Raw genomic sequence first — 24263 nt, forward strand, 5'->3', positions numbered from 1 at the left:
TTTATATTATTCAGATTCCCTTTATCCTTACTTACTATTTGGTCTAATTGCACTTTTGTGGACATCTATCGAAATTTCCTACAATTCTCCTTTATGTATTTTGACACTGTAGTACTTGGTGCATTCAGATCGCAGTCGCAATTCTCCAGAACATGATTGCCATCTGTTTCCTTCCTTCCTTATAGACACACGCTACTCCTCCCAGCAAGAGACGGAGGCTGGGGTGCCTTGGGGGCTCAGCTGGGGGAAAAGCTAGGTTCTTGGTTTCGGCTCAGATCATAATCTCATGGTCGTGAGACTGAACCCCAGGTCGGGCTCTGTGCTCAGCGCGGAGTCCGCTTCAGATTCCCTTTCTCTCTCTCCCTCCTGCTCTCTCTCTCAAATAAATAAATTTTAAAAGTCGTGTTTAAAAAAAAAAAGAAGAGAGAGAGAGAATTTAAGTCACCTTCTGTTGAAAATGAGTTGGTCTTAGTGAGTTGGTTGACTAAACTAACAGAATGTATCTGAGACCACCAAAACTAGGTCAGAAGAAGCCTAGTAGTCTGGGTCTTCTTCTTCTTTAAGATTTTATTTTTAAGTACTCTCTACACCCAGTGTGGGGCTTGAACTCACAACCCCGAGACCAAGAGCCGCATGCTCCACCGACTGAGCCAGCTAGGTGCCACACAGTCTTGCTTTTGAATGCTTGCTTTTGAGACACTTCCTCTGGAATCCAAATATCATGCGGTGAGAAGCCCACAAAGATGTTCCAGAGGAGAGCTCCAGCTAATTCTCAGCTGAAAGCCATGCAAGTGAGCCATCTTGGACATTCAAGTTGGACTGATCCCCCAGAGGACTGTGGCCTGCCCACCCCTGCCAATGTCACAAGGAACAAAAGGGCCCAGCTGAGTCCAGTCAACTCACAGGATTATAAACGATAATAAAGTGACTATTTTTTAAGTTTGGGGGAGATTATACAGCAATATCTAACTGAAAGAAGATTCTTGACTGGTTCCTCCTCTGCATCTCATTTAGTAGGTTTTGTTTTGAATTCACACAAGAGGTCAAATTTTGTGTAATGGATATCTGGTTGATATCTAATAGAGGAATGGTGGTGATGTTAACAGAAATGTAAAAAAAGAAGCAAACAAAAACCAAATAACCAAACAGTTTCACTCAGTTACCACTGGCTCCAGTAGATCTTTCCAAAAGCATATCCCGCAGTATCTCCATAACCCTTCCAGCCTTGTTACATATCAGACCACAGCACTGGGTGTCCACTCTGACTCTGCATCAGAATCATCCACCGGGATTGTAGAAAAATATGTGTCTAGGGGCGCTTGGGTGGATCAGTCGGTTAAGCAACTGACTCTTGATTTTGGCTCAGGTAATGATCTCAGGGTCATGGGATTGAGCCCCGTGTTGGGCTCCCCGCTCAGTAGGGAGCCTACTTGAGATTCTCTCCCTCTCCCTGTTCTTGCTTTCTCTCTCTAAAATAAATAAATCAATCTAGAAAGAAAGAAAGAAAGAAAGAAAGAAAGAAAGAAAGAAAAAAGAAATAAAGACAGAACGAACAGACAAACATGTGTCTTGGCCTTATCTCTCCCTCACTGAATTAGATCTCCATGGTCGGGGGCCTGGAGTTCTTCCTTTACTTTTCTATTTCTTTTCTCTCTCTCTTCTTTTTTGTTTAAAAAGTTCTTCAGGCGGGACGCCTGGGTGGTTCAGTCGGTTGAGCGGCTGCCTTCAGCTCAGGTCATGATCCCAGCGTGCTGGGATCGAGTCCTGCATCGGGCTCCTTGCTCAGCGGGGAGCCTGCTTCTCCCTCTGCCTCTGCCTGCCACTCTGTCTGCCTGTGCTCACTCTCTCTCTGACAAATAAATAAATAAATAAAATCTTAAAAAAAAAAAAAAAGTTCTTCAGGTAACACTAACCCTTGGCTAGGTCTGAGCACCACTCAATGATATAAATATACCCTCCAGCTCCTGCCTCCATGCTTTAGTTGGCATTGTTCTCATCTGGGAAGCTCTTCCTTCTCCTCTCCATATTTGGAAATTCTACTTATCCTACAAAGCCTAGCTCTGATGCCATCACCTCCCTGAACTCACTGACATCGGAAAATCATATCCTGTAACATAGTTCATAATATGGATCGTTCCAGGCTGCATGGACCCAATTTTATCCAAGGCTACGTCTGTAAATACCCAAAACAATATCGCTCACATAACAACTGGGTTTTAACAAACACCAAATTGACAATTTTAAGGCAATCACTGCTAGAAGATAACCAGGCAAAATTCGATTCTCAGTCATGCCCCAGAAAGACGGTACTTACTACATTCGCTAAAAAGAGCATCCAGTTCTGGGCTCTAGTTTTTACTTCTTTTTCATAGTTTTTCTATGCTTTGCCAAACTCTGGAAGAGAACTGAATTTTTGTTTTCCTTCTCCCAGAATCTCCTTGTATTTCTAAGAGTTTCTGCCCTATACACATTGGCCTTATTTGGGTAAATAAAATTTATGACAGCAAAAATATTATTAAGATATAATAATTTAGATGATGATGGATATAAGATATAAATACACAAATCCTATATGTCGGTTATAAAATATAATGTAAAAAGGATACCATTCACAAAACATTGAAAGATTTAAAAAAACAAAATCTATATAAATAAAATGACATACTATTGTTGAAGAATTTAAAAACTAAATAAATGAGATGGGAAAAACATAAAGATAATTGTCATTCCTATATTAACAAAGTTTAAGACGATGCAATGATTTGGGGGAGGAATTTAACTTCTGACAATATGGGGCTTCTGGCAGAATAATGCTTTAAGAAGAGCCAAAAATAGTTTGAGAAATAAGGATGAAGAGGCTCTGCTCTCTGTTACCAAAACATACTCTGAGGTACAGAGAGCAAAATAGTAGGTGCCAGCAGGTTAAAAAGAAAGTCCAGAAAGAGAATGATCTATTTATGGGGTTTAACATCTTATAGGTGCTGAATGTCATCTTAATGAGAGAAAAAATGTACTTCAGGCCCAGACAACTGGCCATCCATTTGGAAGAAAGTAAGTTTGATCCCTACTTTACACCATGTATAGAAAGACACCGTATATTCATAAAAAAATCTAAGTGTACAAAGCAGAGCTAGAAAAAATGTATTACAGGAAAACAGAAGAGGACCTTGGGATATGGAGGCCTTTTTCAGCATGAAGGGAAATCTAGAAGCTTGAGATGAAAAGATTAACGGATCCCGCTAGTTCAGACTGCAATTCCCTTTGGCAAACACTATAAAACAAACACAAAGACAAATAGCAACCTGGGATGAAACACCGAAAACAAATTACATAAATAAAACAACAGAAAAACGGATGAGGAGTATAAAGAGATAGCTGTCAAAAAGAAGCACACTATCAAAGATACGTCACCTCATTAAAAGAAAGCAAGGAATAAAGGCAGAAAGTCATCAAAATAAAGGGCTATCCCTTTTGCCTGATGAGCAAAAATGAACAGAACGACACTATTCCTGGTTGGCCATGGTATGGGGAAACTGTTTCCAACCACAAACCGGCACAACTTCTTTAGAGGACAACTTGACAGTATTTACAAGATGAATAGCGCCGATGTCACCAAACCAGAGTTCCACTTGCAGGAATTTATCTGAAATATTCAGTCTAGTACACAAAGAGGTATTCACAAGGATGTTTCGCCCACAATAATTTCCAATAGGGACTCTTATTTGGCCATCAAGCCATCAGAAAGGATGAACTGCTTCTCATTCCCACTCATCTGTGCTCCTATAGAAAGATGTCCGTGATACACTGTTAAGTGAATAAATACGTTTTGGAACAGTGGGAAATATATTCTAATTTTTATTAACAGATTATGTGTGGGTGTAACACAATAATCGTATCCGCCTATAGGAATGTTGGCCAGGGCTCTCTACGTGGATGTGAAGCTTTCAATGAAGGGTTGCCACAAAAACGTGGCAAAGCAGGAGGTGGAACGTGGAAAGGAAAAGGGGCTGGAGGATGATTTCAGGGCACAAGATCAGGCAGTTGCTGTCAGTGAGCACATTTTATAGCTGAGAACACTGAATTTCAGAGGGGCTGAGTCATTTGGCCAGAAACACTGAGCTGAGATGTGGAGGAGCTGGGATTCTCACCAGGACTGTCTGCTTTCAACTCAGTACTTGGCATCCAATACACTTCATTTCAGGATTCCAAACATCCACAAATCAACAGGCAAGCAAGCAGGTTGTAAGCAGATAACTGAGAGGAAAATATTTTAAATTTACATAGAGATATTTTACTGGGAACTTCAAAAGACTTTACAGTTACAGATCTCAAAAATTCAGCTATCCTTTGGGGTTAAATGATTTCTAAAAAAAAAAAAAAAAAAAAAAAAAAGGCTTAAGAAAAAGGTTTCAAAATATAGTTCTGAAGAATACCAGTGCTCTGAATGGTAGGACATCTATTTGTCAAATTCCCATTTAATAATTTCAATAAAAAAAATTTAAAAATCTCTTTGGTAGTCCTAAGATTTTTGGTTGGTCTATGTGTAAATCATTTTAACAGTGGGAGGAATCAGATTTATTAATTAGGTGTGTGCTTATACTCTATTTGAACTATTAGCATTTGACCACAGAGACACCTTTTTGGTTTAATTTTTGTGGAATTCAACATGCTTGAATTCCAAAAGAACTGTCCAAGACTTACATTTCTATTTAATTCTTTAAAAAAAAAATACCCAACAATGTCCAAGGCCTGCATTTAAAAATAACAAATTATACCTTTTGCAATAGATACAAATCTAATAGTTGTTCCCTAGTTTATGTAATATTATCTCATATGTCAGCTGTGTCCCCAGTTTTAATTTGCTAATTTATGTGGCTACTCCACATTTTCTGATTCAGAGTCCTTCAGTCCTCACTTTATATCACCATAATTTAAAATATCTCAAATGATGACAATTTCTACAATTTCATGGGATTTAAAATATGTAAGTTCCAAGTTTTTGAGAATAAATTGTAACAATTTTTCCTGACAGCAAAATAAAAATTCTATTTGCTTTGGAATTATTACACTTCTGTGCCTCTATAATTTTCTTATGGAAGACTGCCTAACTTAAAATCAGTTTGTCACACGTAAGCAGATTTATTAATTTTTTACTCCAGAGCTTTTTAAGGAACGGACAAAACTGAAAAAAATGTTTCAAGGTTTTAGTGCATGAAGTAAGGAATGTTCTCAACAATGTAATCAATGCTGCCTGAAAGTTCTTTATGTTTAATAATTCTATATATTCTTAAAAATAAATATCACTGGGAGTTTGAATTTAAAAACATGTAGAGAGAATACATGAATGCAATGTATAAAGATCAACATTTAGAAATCTATCACAAAGGTAGCCTCTTTGATACATGATAACAACGCAGTTGTCTACTAAGCAAAGACAACAATAGGAACTCTGGACAGAGTTTAGTGGTGGGAGCCAGCTGGAACCAAAGCAAATACGATGTTTAGTACAATCATTACATGTATTAACAGCCTCTAGAGGTGCTGAATGGATCTGGCAACAGGACGGGGAGCGGAAGATGGGGGGAGGGGGACTTCAAGGATATTTACCCAAGTGGATGTATCTGTTTAAACTGCTTTGATCTCTATTCACCGTTTTTTGAACCAGTCCAATAACAGTGTGAGATAAAGTAGAGTCAAAGCCAACTCTGCCTCAAAATATGTAAGAGTAAACCACTCTCACTTAATATTAGGTTCAATAGTCTTTTATTCATGTTCTTTTCACCAAGATCCTGAAAATATCTATAGATGTTATCTGAAGCATCCTTACCACACAGCTGGTGCACGAAGAGGAGAAAAGCACATCATGAACGCTGTGCAGTTTGTCTTCCCTTTGCCACTCTGGATGGTGTCTGCCCCGGGGGGTGGGGGTGGATCTCTACCCACCCATGTGCCTCCAGCTTCTTACTGGGTTTGGCCAATAGGAAGCCTAAGCTGGAGTTCAGGCAGAGGGAGAAGGGTGAGGCAGAGTTTCCCCGGTTTCCTCATTGTCTAGAGCTGGCTGCACTGCCACCGCAAAGTCTCTGTCCATCCTGGGCACCACCTGATTCCAGGAACTGCTCCCCCTCTTCCCGTCAAGCTTGGGAATGGTAAAAGCTTGGCTGCAAATGAGACCCAAATTCCAGGACCATCCACTGCACTTCCCCTAAACCCCCTTTGTAAATCTTGTCTCTGTAAACAAAACTTCCTTGAATTATTTTGAGTGTGCACCGGGACCCATTTCCCGGTGGGACCTTGACTAATACATTCAGTTTGCAAATGAAGAAATGAGCATGGATGGCAAATTCTTGTCTAAGCCTCATTTTCCTCTCCGTCAATGAGGGCATTTGGACTAGATGCTCTGTAAGGTGACTTCTGTTAGAATTCGAAAAATCCCTACACGATGTGGCAATGGTCATGAAGCCTTAGCAAGGTACATATAGTACAGATGTCTTAAATGCAAACACAGATAAGGATTTCTGAGGAATAGGGGTACAATGCCAAGGTGAAGGCTTTCCGAACTATGCTCTCAGCTGTTTATTTGCTTCAAACCAATATAAAACTCTCTGGTATGTATGTTTTTTCCTTCCGGAAGACCACTATGGTTTTGCGAAATGAAAATAAAAATTAGTGGCAACTTCATGGACTTTTCATAAAGGGTCTCAAAATTCAGTCCTTTGAAGTTATATATTTAAATTGATATCATAATCAGAATTCTAATTCTGCCAAGCCAGTTCAATGGAAAATGATTAAGAATTAAATACCAATAAAAGTTAACACACAAAGTACTTTTTAGCAAATAATCAAGGAGTCATCTCCAATAGACTCATTTATAATCTAAGGGCCAGCACAAGATGTTTTGACAGATGAGGTGACAAAAAATTGTCAAGGTCTACACAAAAATGAGATTCTCAGCACTGAGCACTGTGCCAATAATGATCTTGGCCTGTGCTCTCATGTACCCATTATCAGGAGCAAGGCCATCTGTCCTTCCCAGGACCTAGAGTCGTCCCCCTGGCTCACAAATAGAGCTTCTGGCTCCCATCAAGATGTGCCGATTTCCAACCACCTGGCCACTGCTTCTGTGCTTCTCTCTGCGGGATATTCTTTCCCTGAGTCTTTGCACGTCTGAATCCTTACATATCACTTCTTCCATGAAGCCCTTCCCGCTCTCCCCTCTGGAAATGACTGCTGTCTCCTCAACTTCAACCACATTTCTTCTTTATTTTTAAATTAAAAAAATTTTTTTTGTTTATTTTTAGACAGAGAGAGAGAGAGGAGGAGGAGCTTGTGCATGCACAAGGGGGAAGGGGCAGAGGGAGAGGAGAGAGACAATCTCAAGCAGACTCTTGGCTGAGTGTGGAGCCTGAGATGGGGCTCCATCCCACGACCCTGAGATCATGACCTGAGCCGAAATAGAGTCAGATGCTTAACCGACTGAGCCACCCAGGCGCCCCAACCTTCCCACGTTTCCATAGCACTTGAACCTTCTATTTTCCATTACAGTCATTCGACTTATTGGTCACAGTGTACAATCAGTGTCGTGCCTGAAAGGTGCTCAGTAATCATCTGACGGCTGGGTGTATGAATGAAGCACAGGCAACTCTCAGGGGAGGGCTGATGGTGGACAGAGGCACGCGGCTAGCCTGGAGAATATGGAGACAATAATGTCTAATCATCACTGGGTACTTTAGAGTAATCACATGTCTTTCAAAAAGAAAGGGGATCTGTGGAGGAAGGTGAGGCCGAACCCAATTCGATTCGGGGGACGTGTAAGAAGATTTGAAGGGCAATGACATGGGTGTTTTGTCCACATGGAGATGAAAGGAATCTTTGGGGACGAGTCACTCAGCAGGCAGGGGCCTGCGTACGGTGCTCACAGGGCAATGACGATGACCCACGGAAGGACAGACAAAGGTGTTCAGGGATCCAGGCTTCTGAACTTTCATGATACCAGCGGTCCTTACCATCTCTTTCTGAGTCTTACACCTCTCTTGCAACTTTTGCTAATGTTTCAACAGATAAACCTAAAAAAAGGTTTTACTCCAGACTTTAAGGCTTCAAAGTCCAAGTGAGCTTCAATTCAACTCATCACGCTAGTGCCACCAGTCAGTCCTTGACAGGGGTCACAAACTAGGGAAGCAGCAAGTCAAAGGAGTTGGCTAAAGAGCAACGGGAGTGGGGAATGGCTGCAGTGATTTAAATGAAGAACGTGAGGGTCCTGTCCTGGAGTCCCTTCCACGTGTAGGTCTCTTCCCCCATCAGTCCCTTAAAATAATTCTTTCCTTTAAGGTTAAGATCCTCAGGCAGTTACTCTTCTTCCGTGATGCATACCCCCCTGGGGAGCATGATAGGTGGAAGCCCTCCAAGATGACCACACGGTAGCCAGAACTCTGCAGACCCACAGATCCAACGGCCTTCTGGACATCACCACTTAGTTCTCCCAGAGGTATTTCAATTTCAAAGTGCATGTGTTGTCTTCCCCCTAAAACTTGCCTCTCCTCTTAAATTCCCTCTCCCTGCAAGCCAAATCGCCACCTACCTACGTTCTAAAGTCGTCTCCACTATCAGCGAGGCTGCCACATCTGGCAGTTCCACTGTGCACCCGTGTCCTCTCCTGAGGGCCACAACAACTTCCTCTGGGCTCTTCTCCTACCAGTTGACCTCCTTCCACTCTGTCCTCTCTACTGCATCTGAAGCCATGCTCACGACACTTCTGCTTAAAATCCATCCACTCTCCAGAGCTTTTAGGGTCAAGTTCAAGTCCAGTTTACCCACAATGCCCTTATGATCTGGTTCTCGCCCTCTCTGGTTTTATCGCCTGCTCCTCCTTCACACGAAGGCTTTCCTCAACCTGCTCAGAGGCTTTATGGTTGTTCAATATGCGTGCTGTGTCATGCCTCTGGCCTTGCCATATACTGAGATCTTTCTCTGGAATGTTTTCTCATAATACTGTGCTTGATTCTTGTGAACCATGCCCCACCTAGTCCTTCCTTAGTGACACGTAATCCCAGCACTTATCACAGTGTATCCCATTTGCTGTGTACTTACTGCCTACAAGACCCAAAGCCAGTCCTTTGAGGGTAGAGACCATTTCTAAGTGCACTTTCCACCCACAGCACCTCCCAGAGCACTGTGTCTAGCAGGCACAAAATAAATGTATATTCCAACCAACGTGTGGGTAGCCAGAACACAGCCGAATGGAGGATTACAGGGGTAGGAGGTCAGGCTTCTATTATAGGGTTTCTTTTACACCACAAACTTATAAATCATGGTCATGACCCCACACCTACACCAGGTATCCTGAGCGTCCACCAACACCACCTTCAGTCAACACACGACTTTTGAATGAAGTTGAAGACCATTTTAGTTTCGTGAAGTGACGTTTCAAAATGCCCAAAGGGCCCATGTTTTCCTTCAGGCTGTGCTGTTTAAATTTCATCTTGAACTTATGAAACTTAAAATAGTTAGCCCTTGCAAAATGTCTATTATGTTTCAAGCAACAAACCGACTCTCTTTTTCGAAGTACAGTTTGGTGTAGTTTTGATTTTGACACTAAACAATCACACACTTGATCTCTCTCTGCCTTCACCATAGAAACCAAGCAAATATTTGTAGACATTCCTTCAACCTTCACAGATAAGTAGAAATGAAATTATTCTGCACACAGGATATGGCAGGCTGTGGAGCTCATCGTTTCCTTTTGAACGTTGTTTTAACTCAAGAAAATCTATATGCTCCGGGTGGTGACCTAATCACTCAGATTTATAAGAGAATTTAAAACCTTACTTCTTATCATGAAAAGAGTCAAACGTCTCTGAAGTCCATGCCTCCCCGTAAACCTACTGAATGAGCACTGGGAAAGTTATACAGTCAGTGCAAGTCACCAGGGAAATGGAAAAGCACAGTTTTGAAATCTAAGTTCAGCCTCAAACATTCCCCAATATTTTAAAATTTAGTGTGGGCGGGGCACTGCCTTACTTAAATTAAAAGAATTTGGAGATCCTTAGCAGGAAGGAGCTAAAAAGGTAAAGGTTCCTTCTGCAGTCTTCCCGGTCCCATCGTCTCAGCTGCACATCTCCATCTACAAAGGCTCACTAAGATGCATGCAGGCAAAGAACACCAGCCATGCAATTTCCACCTAATCTGGGCCACCAGAAAAGAACTACCAAGGATTCTGGAGCTCCCACTGTATTTTGTGCTTTCAGCTATTAGAGGCAAGAATGAAAGAAAATACGCTTCTGAAGACAAGGTTGTCTCATGCTGCGCATTTAGCAAGAGTACAACTGCAAACAGAAAAGAAGAAGGGCTTGACCGAGAGAAGCAGTGAGCTTGCAGCATTAGGAACAGGGTAGTTAGACAGAAGGAACTTATTTTCTGACAAGAACTGTTAAATGGCAGATGGATGATTGTGGGATTTTGTGATCCTTCCTCTAAAACCTTTATACTTTCATCCCACCCGGGCACAAAGAAGTGGGCTAGGGAAGGAGGGGAAGAACACACTGATGGGGTACAGGAGAGGTGAAGTACTGTGCAGGACTGACTTCCTCTGCTGCCTTACACAGTCTCACTTTAATGGTATGGGGTGAGTACCAATGAAATCTGTCTTTAGAGATGGGGAAGTTGAGACTCAGAGAAGTGAAGCAGGGCTTATCCAACTCAGAATGGTTCTCACAGAGCAGACTGAATGACCTCAGGTCTTTTTCTTGTCTGTCTTAGGCCTAATGAACATTTTTAAAAGTCCATATTTCCAGAACAATCATTTCCACAGCAGTGTAGGTTTAACAGAAAAGCTGACAAGAACGAAAGAAATCGTCTTTCTAGAACAATGGCGTCCCAAAGGATTTCACCCAGATGGCCGCCACTTGAGGCATCAAAGTCAAGGATGTGCAAATGGCTGGGGCTGGGTGCAGGGCAGGGAAAGTCTCCCTAACCCACATGCCCTGCTCCCGGACCTGGTCTGGCGCAGTATGCACAGTGTTTCTGCTGACAAACGCTTTCGTGGCTGTCCGCTCAGAACATTCCTTCCCTGGAGACCACAACAATGTCCTTCCTCCCGAAGTTGTTCTTCTTTTGTATTCCCTATCTCTGCAAATGACAGCACCATCTAACCAGTTCCCCAAGTCAGGCTCTTCCTCAAACTCACCCCTCATCCGTCTATGGAGACCCAGTGTGAAGAGGGCGCTTTCTCATCTCTATAAGAGAGCAAAACACACATTTGACCAGAGTTGTGGAAACAGGAGACTGGAAAATACCGTTTGGAGAACCTCCTCACTTTCATCACCCATTTAAAAACACTGTCCCCAAGTCAAAGAAAAAATTCCCCTCACTGGGCTCAAGAAATTTTCAGGTTTGACCACTCCGTGCAATTGTATGGATGTGACATCACTCTAGATTTTACTATCTGATTTCAAAGTTACTAAAAACAAGAAAAGTCACATGCAGACACGTGTCCTAGCTCTCGATTCTCCTCCTTTCTTCTATAAATTTTATTCTTTTAATCTTTTCTTATTTTATATAATTTCCCCCCTCCTTTCTCTTTTATTTTTTTATTTTTAGATTTTTATTTATTTATTTATTTGACAGACAGAGATCACAAGTAGGCAGAGAGACAGGCAGAGAGAGGAAGGGAAGCAGGCTCCCTGTGGAACAGAGAGCCCGATGTGGGGCTCGATCCCAGGACCCTGGGATCATGACCGGGGCCGAAGGCAGAGGCTTTAACCACTGAGCCACCCACCCCCTTTCTCTTATAAAACACTTTTCTACACTCCCAGGATTTTTAATAACTTTATATCTTCTCTGAGCCAAGGGGAAGGATCACTTTAAAAGCATGCAGCTCTGTTAATTAAATAGGTAATTATAAGACACACAAATTCATCTTCTCTTGATGAGCTGCAACGCTTGTCTTAAAATTGTCTCAGTTTCTAGGAAGAACCACACTAATACCAAGGACCTTACAGAGTATTTCTAGGTACATCCGCTATTAGGAGAAATACATGTGTGAACATAAAAACCAGCGGAAGGCTTCTCACCTAGGCTTGGGGCTCATGCTGCACATGTGTTCGGGGTAGTGTGGTTGCTGCATGCGAACATGACTTGAAAGGAAAAGTAACCCTCCAGTTTGAGTAAAACTTGGCTTTTACCTAAGAACTAACTGAAAGAAATACTACTTTTCCACTTATAAACATTTCAAAGAATGTTGCTGCTATCTAGAAATCCGTGGCAGGATGATTCTTTTATCCTTGAAACTGCTAGGACTTTGAACTCGTCTAAAGTGATTACAGTGATATCTAAGAAAACATGCCCATCATCCAACATATTTTAATGAGCCTTTAATAACTGAAAAGTAGTCTTAAATCATCACTGTAGATGGTTAAAATAGAGAAGACCCTAATTTATGGTAAAAACAAAAAGCAGGGCCCAGCGACCCTTCTGTGAAAGGCTTCCAGAACATTCTCAGCCAGGGAGAATCTGTTCCCTGTTCTACACTTCCATTGCACACAGCTCTTACAGCCTCTGACGATGTGTGGTGTGACCACAAGAAGCTGCTTCCATCTCTATCACCCCCACGAGACTGAATGACAGGGACTGAGACTTAACTATCTTTGGATCTCCAAAGCTTGGCACAGTGTCTGGTACACATCAGACATTCAATGACTGTTAAATGCATGACCAGAAGTTCAAATTTGCTCCCAAGCTACAAAATCAAAACAAAAGGAGAAAGGAAAAAAATGAATCCATACATCTTTGAATTATTCCACAGATACAAAAGGTGTTGTGGATTCATAAATACGGCAAGAGAATCCAATTTATACATAATACCCTAGAGGAAATTCCTTGTAAAGAACAAATAAGTTGTAGCTACTTACTGGCTTCTATACATACAGATAGGTGTATGTATCCATCCACCTACGTACCTATCTATTGCTTAAAGCATTCATTCATTTATTTATAGTAAGGTATACTATATATATATATATATATATGTGTATATATATATATATATAGTATACATATATATATGTATACTATACAAATCCTAAAGTGTACAATGTATTTTTACATATGCACACATCTATGTTACCACCACTTACATGAAAGATATAGGCTCAGAAGGCCCTCTTACACCTTTCCTAGTCAAGAGGAGGAATCCCGTATACTGATACCTTATGTATCAGTAGTTTGTTGCCTTTCACTGTTAGGTAGGGTTCCATCGTGTCAACATGCCAGAATTTATTTAGCCATTTTTATCTTCTGTTAATGGGTGTTTCTAGTTCTTGGCTATGCTGAATGCCCATTCCGCCATGAACATTTCTGTGTATGTCCACTATGTTGGACATACTCGCTAATTTCTCTTGGTTATCTCTCTCTCTCTCCCCATCCATCCATCTGACAGAAAATGAGAGGGAGTAGGCATATGTTTGGCAGATACTGCAAAATAGTTTTTCCGAGCAGTTGAACCACTTAACAGTCCCATTAGGAACATAGGACACTTCTAGGTTGATATGCACAACCATTCAGGTTAGTGCGTAGTGTCACTTTATGTACTTCTGATTAGCCAATTTATAAGAATATAAGGTTCTAAAGAAATGATAACAGAGTCTGGATTTATTAAAGGACGAATCAGGTTCTCTTTGTAATGATGGACTAAATAGTGGTATCTATCATTTCTGTATAGATGCATGACTCAATAGTTGAAGATAATTTTTAAAATGCCAGGTTTCTCTTCTCACTTTTGCCCCTGCTACATCTGACTTGAAGCGAATTCCCAACCCTTTAAGCATCTGCTTGTTCTCTTTCTGAGGTGTACAGACTATATATTTACACAGAATTCTTAGACAATCTGTGCACAGAACAGGGGAACTAAACTGTAAAGTATTTTGAAATGTTGGTGTCCAGGTTCTAAGTTACAATATTAATAATGTAAACATTTTAGAAGCTGCTGGATGGTGGTTTTTACTAGATTTCTTCCATGGTCAAAGTTTGGACACATCATTATGAACGAAATGACAGGAGCATATCTGTCAGTATATAGTCCCGTGGTTTAGTTAAGAGGCAAACCCAGAGCTATTAGCCCCTCTTGCCTCATTTCCTCCTGCAGAGATCATGCAGTCACGTTTCCATCTGTGGTGAGCCCGCGTTCACATTCACCCAGGCATGAAATTTAAACATGGGGAACCGCGGCAACAATATTGGGCGTGGGGAGGGCTGCGGGACCTTAATCAGTATACATGTGGCACCATTCTCCCTTGTTTAGAAACTTCAACTGACTGTAGAAATTACTTTTCTTCATTTAGTGGATAAACATTTGCAGAGTGCTGGTTGGTGTCTGGCCTTCAATGCTAGTGAATGAACCATGGTTCCTGCCCTGATGGGGCTTCTAGCTTGGCTGACCGCAGAAGTGGAGTGGGAAAGACAGAAGGGATACTTTGACTCAGCCCCGAAAGTGAAGTTTATTGAGGTAAACCTACAGAATCTGTGAGATTCTACATCCAACTTCAAAAAGAAATGGGTACAAAAAAATCCCACCAATATTTTCTATTAACAAAGACATTCCCGGGAAGAGGCAAATATTGACAGTATCTTGGAGAAGATGTGGGAAGAAGCCATTTGGTTATACCATTAAGTCTTCATTGTCCCACTGAGGACAATAATGCCCAGAGATGTTTCATGAGAAACAGTTCTAAATCAAACACATTTGGGAATATGCTGAATTCACTCACGAAATTCACATTTTCACCCTGACACGTTAAAGGCTCTGAGAAATTCTACAGTCAAAACAGAAACCTATGTAATGTAACATTTGCCAAGCATTGTCCATGGAATGATTCCCACCCGTCCCCCCAAACACCTATTACCATCCTACAGAATTAGACTTCCCCTGGAAAATGCTTTGAAAAGCGACAGTCTATGACACTGTACTGAGTTGGGAGCACAAATAATCCAACATAAATTCTGTATGCATGCGTGCAATTCCACATCCTATATCCCAACATCAATTTAAAAATTAAGAGCTGGGAAAAAAAAAAAAAGAAAAAAAAAAGAGCTGGGATATCTTGCTTTAGGCAAGCAACATTTAGGAAAATCTGGTTTTGCATTGAAAATGAAGTATAGAATGTAAATAAAAGTTACAATGGTACCCGTGAGGGCTAACGGTATAACCACTGTAACATCTTTTATCACTATATAATATTATGGATGTAGATTGTGAAGAAGTCTTGCTATGTCTGTATTAACTATACTCCTTCTGTTAGTACAGACAGGCTCACATTTAGGAAGTGGCTGTTCTGAATAAACACCTCATTTACTTTCAATCACTTCTTTAGGGTAAAAGTACAATGCAGAAAAAATTCTGGTTGCTTCAACTTTCTGTCTATATGCACCCCATTTGGGAAGAAGTTTATTGTAGTATAATGTTGAAGTTAACCAACATTTACGGGGCGTCCTAGCATGAAAGGGATTGAGACTATAAAGACAAATAATAGATAATGCCTGTTCTGGAGAAGTTCATAGTCTAGTGAGGCAAATATAAAAAGAAATAACTAACACAGCGTGGTTGGAACTCTAATAAGGCATGGATAAAGTGCCATGAAAACACAGATGACTTTATTAAAGAGAATGGGTGATTTATTGCTCCTACAATAAAGTGCACACAATCTGTATACAATAAAAATATGACTGCAATCAAGAAATTAATAAATATTTATTGAGCACCTATTATATACTATAAATCTGCGTGCCAGACTTTCTCAAATGTCAAATTACTACTAAGTCTCATAGAATTTCATATTGTCCTCAAAAGGAATGTAAAATATTTCTCAGATTCTCGGGCGATTTTATATCCAGAATCAGAGGGAGCCAAACTAAAGTTTAATTTTACACTTCGGAAAAAGTCTAAGGCAAAGGACATCATACGCAAGCAATCCCTGGGATGTGTAATCATTTCGCAGTTAGAGCCAGCAGAGGGAGTCAATCTTGTGGAAGAAAAGCCTCAAGTACATAAGGAGAAATTTAAGACTTAGATGCAAAGTAAACATTTGACATAAAAGAAAAGGAGGGCGCAGAGACACATATTTCCAAAGTAGGTAAATAATTTAACTACATTTTTAAAATTCCTGAAACATAATGCCGGAGAGTCATAAGCCATCCCTGAAATAAACTAAGGATGTCACCTTACTACTCTAATGAGACCCACAGAACTAAACGTATGAACTCTCCTGTCTGAAAGTGATAGCAATCACCAATTTCTGTAAAACGCATCCCGCCGCAAAATCTAACTAATTGGCATTAATAGGAAGGAACTTCAATCGTGCAGTCACTAATTAGCAAGAGCTACCGTCTGCAGAATGCCAGTGTCACTCTCAAGTCCATATACACCAATCACAGTACATTTCTGCCTCAATTTCCAAGACTGAGAAGCTTCCACCGGTGAAGAGAATGGAAGCGTTCACCGTAGCATTCCCAAATCCTTTGTGACTGTTAGAGCAGATTCATTTTAAAACAGAACTACATGCGACTAACCCTTCTAGGATTTTCCTCATGGGGAGTATTGTGACAAAAAAAGTTCTATTAATGAAGAGCAGGCATTTTTAGCCATTCACCTCCGGTAGATAACGTAATATTTTTATCATCGTCACCCTTTACAGGGTACCTCTTGTACCTTTCCAGCTGGTATTTTCCCCACATTTGGCTCACCCACCAAACTAAGAACTTCTCAAGCGTATTCTGTGTCTCCTAACACCACATACCCCCACGACTGAGTTAGCTCCTCATGCCTTACACAAAGGTGAGGTGCGGTCAGTATTGGCCAAGAAGGACTTAAATAAAGGAGTTTGGAAAGTTCTAACCAGTCTCTGTTTTGCTCGGTCCCAAACTCTTTTTGGTAGGCTATATTTTCTCCATTCTCTTGCTTGCGTGAGAATGAATGCCGCATGACGATCCGGGATATCCTCTTTTCTTACCCACGTTAATAGAAAGAGACACACCCAGAGGGAGAAATGGGGGCACCGAGTTTGAGGGCTGGTGACAGGCTGAGTTCACAGGAGAAACCCTGAGGCTCCAGGTTCCTCTGATCAGCATTCCTTCCTATTCTATCCGATCCAGTCTTGTAGGCGGCCAGTTCTTTCAAGGGCTCTGCCACCCAGCAGAAGAGCTGACTGATATGCTCCCTGACTGTATTCTCTTTTTTCTTGATTAGCTTTGTCAGAGAATTGCCTTTGCTATTAGTCTTCATGAGGGACCAATTCTTAGGTTTATTTTTCCATTCTACTCTTACTTTGTTTTCTAATTCATTCATTTATATTTATTTATACATTTTTACTTATTTACTTATTTATTTACTTTTAAAGATTTTATTTATTTATTTGACAGAGAGAGAGATCACAAGTAGGCAGAGAGGCAGGCAGAGAGAGAGGGAGGAAGCAGGCTCCCTGCTGAGCAGAGAGCCCGATGTGGGACTAGATCCCAGGAGTCTGGGATCGTGACCCGAGCTGAAGGCAGAGGCTTTAACCCACTGAGCCACCCAGGCGCCCCTATTTATATATTTTTAAAAGATTTATTTTTGGGAGAGAGCACATGCATGTATGGGCATCGGGGGTGGGGGGGGTGCGGTGGGGAGCAGGGGCAGAGGGAGAAGCAGACTCCCCAGTGAGCAGGGAGCCCAAGGTGGGACTCAATTCCAGGACCCCTGGATCATGACCTGAGTCAAAGGTCAGCCTGATGGACGGAGGCAACCTGGGCTCCCATCGTTCATTTTTATTTATTTGTTTAAAAGATTTTATTTATTTGTCAGAGAGTGCAAGCAGGGAAAGCAGCAGGCAGAGGAAGAAGCAGGCTTCTCTCTGAGCAGGGAGGCCGATGTGGGACTTGGCCCCAGGACCCTGGATCATGACCTGAGCCAAAGGCAGACACTTAGCCGACTGAGCCACCCAGGCGCCCCTCATTTATTTATATTTAAAACTTTACTCCTGTCTCCTGATATATAAAGGTACTTCTTTAATTTATCATGATGTTTCATAATGAGTATATATAACATTCGTCTTTAGAAAACAATACTACTCAGTAGTCGCTTGCAGAAAATAATTCCTTTTCTTTTATGGTCCTTGGATTGAAGGCTTTTATCTTCATGTTCAATCCTTCTTATCTAGTCATAAAAGCATTTAGCGCTCTCAATTAGCTCATGTGCACGGCTCTGGTGATAGTGTCAGCTTTGACGTGGAGCTCACTGCTACACCCTGAAGTCGCTAGCACTTGAGGACAAGTTAAACAGGCAAGAGAAAAAGAAGATCCTATGGAGATCGTGAGAAATTCATCGCAGTGAAACTGAGGTGTGACAAGCTGATGAGCTGAACAGTGGAAACGCCAGTCACCAAATGCCTCGGAAACAAGTAAAGACCGAGACTTCATGTTAGCACCTGCTCAGTGTATGTAACATCTGCTCACAATCACTTAGACGTACTTCTTCCTGCTGAGGTACACCGGAGATGCAAATATCAGATGTCTACTCATCTCATCTTTGGTCATCCATGAACTCCGCATACAGAACAGGGGGTCCAGGACTGGAGGGAATACAGGAAAGACTCCTGCGTCGAGATCTGGAGCCCTGGGTTTTAGTCTCAGACACACCACTAAATAACCTCTGTGAATTAGCTTGCAAAAAAAAAAAAAAAAAAGGTAATTTTATACCACTGGGCCCCAGGTGCCCCAACTATAAAATCAAGAGGTCACATAGATTATTTCTTTCTTTTCTTTTTTTTTTTTTTGGTCTGGCAATTTTTATTTATTTATTTTAAAGATTTTATTCATCTACTCGACAGAGACAGAGATCACAAGTAGGCAGAGCAGCGGGCAGAGAGAGCAGGGAAAGCAGGCTCCCCGCTGAGCAGAGAGCCTGCTGTGGTGCTTAATCCCAGGACCCCGAGACCATGACCCAAGCTGAAGGAAGAGGCCTAACTCACTGAGCCACCCAGGTGCCCCACGTAAGATTATTTCTGGTCTTCAACCCTTGAATCCTAAAATCAAGAACGAAAAATTTCTACATGCTCAGTGACACTCTCTGGACATTGTACTGTGTACCCATTCATCCAGGTCAATGACGCTATTCAGAGAAACTCTACATTTAAAGAAATGGACTGTGGATCAAGAGGAACATTTAAAGGACATTAATTAGTACCAAATAGAGGTTTGGTTTTTTGTTTTTTGTTAAAGATTTTGTTTATTTATTTGATAGAGAGTGCAAGTGTGAGCTTGAGCAGGTGGAAGACGCAGAGGGAAAGGGAAAAGCAGACTCCCCACTGAGCAGGGGACCCCCCCCACCCCACATGGGGCTCCATCCCAGGACCCTGGGATCACGACCTGAGCCAAAGGTAGACGCTTAACCGACTGAGCCACTCAGGCACCTCCCAATAGAATTTTTGACTCCATAAAGCAAAACTGGAATTCCGAAAGAGACTGTGAAGAACCGTAACCAGTCATTACACTGAAAGGTAAAAGGCGAAGGCATATTATCTCTTATCAACTGCAGTCATAGGCCAGACAGTAGTCATGTCCGCATGTCTGTGCAGTGCGGCAGGGGCTGTTGTCTGTCTTGGATTCTTTTTAGAATCCAGCATCGTTATTCACATAGGAATGCATGGTGACTGGCTGCACTTCAGGCAGGCAAGCATCCACATTTGTTAAAAAATATGCTCATAATAGCCATTTCAGAAGAAAGGGGTAAGATTTTATAGGTCTGCCTGTGAAGTACAGTCCCTTCTAAAAAAAGGCCACAGGAGAAAGGAGTGGGATAGTGTGTACTTTTCCCTCCCCTACCTGCTATAACATATGGATCTCTCAACACGAATTCTCCATTCGTGTCTTTAGAAATTACTGAAAAGTTATTAGATCAAGTGACTGAAATTACTGCTAGATGGAAGGGTATGAACCCACACATAACCTATTATTAAGATCAGGAGGGAGAAATTTAAGCTGCCCATGAGAGCTCTGGAAGTTCCATTCTGTTTCCATGCAACTCAATCAATGAAGGTTATTACAGTCAGTTGCATGGATAACAGACTTTTGAGGAGTCAGGTATAAATGAGAGCATAAACCTATGAACCCCCTCTTGGTTTCTTTTAAACATCACAAAGCAATCGCTGTGGAGGACGAAGACATCTATATGGAAATTTTAAAGAACCCCCACAACTTTTTGTTGGCGCCTGGAGAACTCTGACTTTTAAAGAACAAAAACAAGAAGCAATGCTCAAGGTAATCAGTGCTTTCATGTTACTAGTTCGCATATCCAAGGGCACTGGATCAAGCGAAAGGACAAAGAGATAAGGGCAATATTGCTAGTTACTAACAAATGGCAGATAAAAGAGCTCTTCTGGGTTCTGATTAAGTGACAGCATTCTACACATTCTTTTGACTTGAGAAAGTCAGACCGAGAGAGCGCGGCAGCTCAGTTACACGGGAAACACCGCTGAATAAGCCTATCTGTGTGCTTTCACATTCCAGCAGGACAGGATTCCTCCCCTTGCACTGAACAGAAACACGTTCTCTGTGCTCACAGCAATAACGTGCCTTTGCTTCAGCTTCCATAAAGAAGCAGAAATGTATATGCTGAAAGCACAGAGAAGTTTTGTGCTGTGGGACGGGGTGGCTGGGAGCCAATGTTTACAATCCCCTGGGTGGGAAAGGCAGGGTGAAAGGCTCAGGACGGCAGGCTTTAAAAAGTCTTTGCTGTTGCCGCCAGTGACCTTCGCCTCTGTTTTCAAAGCAGCTCTCAGGTTAACCCCTTGAGTCCTGTGTGCACTGGTGCTGCACAAAGGAAATACCTTTCTTGGAGGGACACCTCTCTCACGCACATCGGTTTCTGATTTCAGTCGGGGCAGCTCAGAAACACTGGCTCGAGAGGCATGTATTCAATCTGCGATCGGACCCGCGGGCACGTCAGGGGTACTGGATCTGGATTTCGATGTGTGCCTTGTGCTACAAAGTGAAAGTTTCCAGCTTCAGGCAATGGACTCAAGCTTACAAACCAGGGGACTGTGAAACATGAGCATATTCGGTCTCCAGGGGAGAAGGAAGCATCCAATTTATGCAGAAATGCTCTTTTCCCAGCTAGCCAATGAGAGGCAAGGCTATGAGAGGGGGGCTTCCTATAGGGATCTCGGGACTGGAAGAATGGTGCTTAAAATTAAGGACAGGCGAAATTGCTAACAGCCCAACTTAAAAAGCAGCGGAAGAGAAAAAGCCAATTGTAGAAATGAAAAGAGAGTTTTCCAGTTCTTAAGTTAAAGCTGACCACATTTGCCTTATTATTATAGTTGCTGTTACAGTTTTGGTGAGGGAGAATTAATCATCTTTTATTCCTAATGCTGAGAAGTAAAGATCCCATAAAAAAATTTGCTACATATGTGCGTGTTTTATTGCAGTCTTTACTAAATGACTCAAAAGATGTGATTCAACAGGAATATTATTTAAGGCCTCAAAACATTTTCAATGTAAGATTTACATTGAGAAAAGTAAGTGGCATGCATTCAGGTCCCTTTTAACAAACGCTCCAGCCTGTGAGATGTTTTGTCGATTTAAAAATGTCTGGGACCCATACGTTGATCATTAATACTGTTGTCCCTTTACTGAAGGGACAGTGCCCTGAATTCCTGGGGTATGGGAATGAATTACGCAACCCTAACGTTCTGAGTCCACAAACCCCTCACACAGGTTTAAGGTTAAGGGTTAAGACTTCCGGAGATGTAAATGACCAACAGCAAACACCAGTGTAATTGCCCTGCTCGAAAAGTCATTAAAATAAGCCCTATGAAAATCATTTAATCAAATATGAGACAGTAATAAGGGAGGATTTTCCCTTAACGTTTGGAGATGAAGTCATGGCCTTTGTACTAGCAGGCAGCTGCCTCTAACATCAGAAAGTATGCGTATCCTGTAGTTAGAAGTCCATTCCCAGAAGAATGACGCTATTTGAGAATACAGCTTTTCAGTTTCCTTAACTAATAACTGGGTCATAATAAGATCTTCTGAAAAGTTACTAAAAATTTTGGCTTCACCAAGAATGCTTAGGAATCATCAAAACACCGCCCTGGTTTTCATTACCCACCAAACGTGTTCCTTGCTGTCCCTGAAGAAGTCAATGGCAATGAAGTACATATATTCAACTCAAATAGAAATAATGTTTTGAGGATCTATAAGAACCCCCAGAGAAGATGTAATAATAATAGCCGAAGTTTACTGTGGGTTTTCCATATGTCTGCCAATTCACCCAAGACTTCATAAACTTTAAGTCATTTAAATCCTGCAGTAACGTGGGAGGTGGGCACTGCATTCTTTACCTGTATTCGAGATTAAGACAGTGATGCTCAGAACATGCTAAGAACTGTAGCAAAGCCCCATGGCCGGCCACGTGTTGGAGCTAGAACCAAACCCAGTGTAACTCCAGGGCTGCAGGTGGACCCACACAGGCAGACAGATAACCACCCATGCAAGAGAAACCCCCGGCAGACATACTTCACAGCTCTAACACTGTGGTACAACATGATTATTATTATTATTGGCGACTCCAAGGCTTATCGATCTATCAAGAAGACAGCTGGGTGTAGTTGGAGTTTTCTCATTCTATTACTGTGTTAAAACAGTAACATACGATTTCTCACTGAGCTCGTGAAACTGTAACACTTGGTTTCTGCAAGAGATTTGCTAATATGTGTACATTACGTTTGCATTTCAAATGGAATCTCAAAGTAGCAAAGGGGATTATCCCTATCACAAATTTTTATGTTTTACAAACCAGTTGGGCAATATTTTATGTGCGGGCTACAAAATCTCATCACTTTCAGTCTGGACCTGCTACTCCTATCCCAAGATTGTTTCTTATTTGTCTCCACAAATCAATCGACTTAAAAAAAAAACAAGAACTAACAACAACTTGTGAAATCGAAGAAAATAATTGTTGCCATCTTTTATACAGTAATGACATATCACTTAAAAAGGGTTGTCGACTTAAGACTTCGTTTTTGAAGCAGCTTCTAAATAACGAAGATCCTAACAGCCAACCATGAACTTTAATTATTGCAATATAATTATCAGGAACAGCTAGTTACAACTGAGCTTCTCCACACACAGTATAAAGTTAAAACTGTACAAATGAAGCCAAAATATGCACAGCTAAAAGGAATGTTACAGGGGGGCCTCTCTTAGTGAACAAAGCAAGCTCAGTTTGGCTCTTTTTCCCTTGCGCTACCACATCCGCACATCGTTAGTTGGAAAATTCCTGATATATGCTGTAATTTTTTGTGCTTTTTTTCCCCCCAGTACGCTTGGGGCTTTAATGTCCAGATGCCATTTTCCCCCTTATCTGTCCCTGTTTGGTGCTCTGCCAACTATGGTCAACAATTAATACAGCCGAAGAAAAAATACAGTACGCTCCCTGGCAACTGGTACAGCCTCGCAGGAAATACCAAATAAAAACTTGATTATGTATTGTTTAACCATTTTGTTTGCCTGTAGGCCACCCCGTCGTCGGTGTAATTCAGACGAGCATGCTTCATCTGGACGGTCTGTGCGCGGCACCATTGTTCCCAGAGTCTGTCACGCACAATCACCGGCTTCAGCCTGTGGTCCTCTAAATGAAAGGAGCAGATTTGTGGCAGCTTTCCAACCTGCATTCCTTTTAATTAGTCAACTTGTGGCCCAATGTTATAATAGATAAGTAACCTCTTAATATTCATGTAATTAATTAATTTTTTTCTCATTCAGTTATAAGCCTTTGCATGGGGAGGGAAAAAAACAAAAAAGCTCTTTCCTATATGGGCTCTGATTTATGAAATAAGCATGCTACTATTACAAAGAACACCGGAGGCCATGTTTCAGGGATTCTCCACAAGCAAGGACAGTTCCAGAAACTGCCAGAGGCCCCTACCTATATTTTAAGCATATAATTCTTACATGTAAAACAGTAGCTGAAATCCTTCTGATGTATACATTTCACCTATGCAAGATGAATAATGTTGCTAACTTTAACAGGGAAGCATCCTTTCCATTTTAACTGATAAACGAATTTACCACTGGAAGATGGAAAGCTTACACTTATTTAAGATCCCTTACAAAGCAGAGCCAATATGTAAAGTGACCGGCAGTTCTCAAAGTACGGGGAAGTCTGTCTGCTCTAGATCTCAATTAAATCAGTAATTAAACTGCCGATGCTGTTAGCTATTAGCACAGGATGAACCCTT

General features: G+C 41.4%; 1 protein-coding gene across 4 annotated transcripts in view; it reads right to left on the reverse strand.

The window, feature by feature from the left end:
* Positions 1-24263, reverse strand: part of CDK6 (cyclin dependent kinase 6) — a 233625-nt gene that overhangs the window by 65163 nt on the left and 144199 nt on the right. The gene's annotated exons all lie outside the window — the stretch shown is intronic.

Source organism: Martes martes (genome assembly GCF_963455335.1).
Source record: "Martes martes genome assembly, chromosome: 11".
Taxonomy (NCBI): domain Eukaryota; kingdom Metazoa; phylum Chordata; class Mammalia; order Carnivora; family Mustelidae; genus Martes; species Martes martes.